Source organism: Larimichthys crocea, unplaced genomic scaffold (genome assembly GCF_000972845.2).
Source record: "Larimichthys crocea isolate SSNF unplaced genomic scaffold, L_crocea_2.0 scaffold78231, whole genome shotgun sequence".
In the NCBI taxonomy this organism is placed as follows: domain Eukaryota; kingdom Metazoa; phylum Chordata; class Actinopteri; family Sciaenidae; genus Larimichthys; species Larimichthys crocea.
In genome coordinates, this window is record NW_020860338.1 from 1 (window position 1) to 869 (window position 869).

The following is an 869-nucleotide window of genomic DNA, read 5'->3' on the forward strand; positions in this document are numbered from 1 at the left end:
TTTGTATACACTATGGTATTTTTTAATCAAAGCAATACATCAAAGCAACTAGAAGATGTCTTTGTATCTTCTCCCAGACTCAGAGGTGGCTGCACCTCTGGGTGATCATTACAATGAGTTGTGTGAACGGCTCAGATGTCTTCCAGACAAAGTAACAGTACATTGAATACATTCTTACACACTTCATAGAGTTCAGGCCAAAAATAGAATACAAATTACTTTATTAATGTCAAAGGGGAAATTCATCACTTGTAATTTAATTTTGTCATTTTTGTGCACTTTTTTAATCGACTATTTGATTTTCATCATGTATATCTGTGGCTTCATCCACTAATCACAAGATCAGCGGTTCAATGCCCTCCAGTTTGCATGTTTCTGTAAATTGGCCGGTGAACACCAGGGGGTGTCCTTCATTTTGATCCTTTTTTGAACGATTCCAGGATGAGCAATAGGGACTTGGGAGGGTCACGAGCCGTTCCCAGGCGGTCTCCCATCCAAGTACTAACCAGGCCTGACCCTGCTTAGCTTCCGAGATCAGACGAGATCGGGCGCATTCAGGGTGGTATGGCCGTAAGCCTCCAGGGAAGTGAGAAATACTGTATATATGCACGTCAGTCATCACCACCATGGCTATTGAAGAAGAAAAGCTTTGTTCTTGTACCTGTGCTGGTACCTGTGGAGGAGCAAGATGGCGGCGCACATAGTTGCAGCAGCTCAGTGTCTCACCAGTCAGCGTAGTGTTTGGTTGTTTTTGTTCGTTTTGTGTTTTGTTTTGTGTGCAGTCAGTCGAGCGAGTAACATCTACAGCCGACATGACCTTCTTATGATCGGATTACGCTATCACAACAACGAAAATAGCGAACTTATCC

At 43.2% G+C, this 869-nt stretch overlaps 1 pseudogene; it reads right to left on the reverse strand.

The window, feature by feature from the left end:
- Nucleotides 1-462: 462 nt before the first annotated feature.
- Nucleotides 463-576, reverse strand: LOC113745462 (uncharacterized; annotated as a pseudogene).
- Between the last annotated feature and the right edge of the window lie 293 nt (nucleotides 577-869).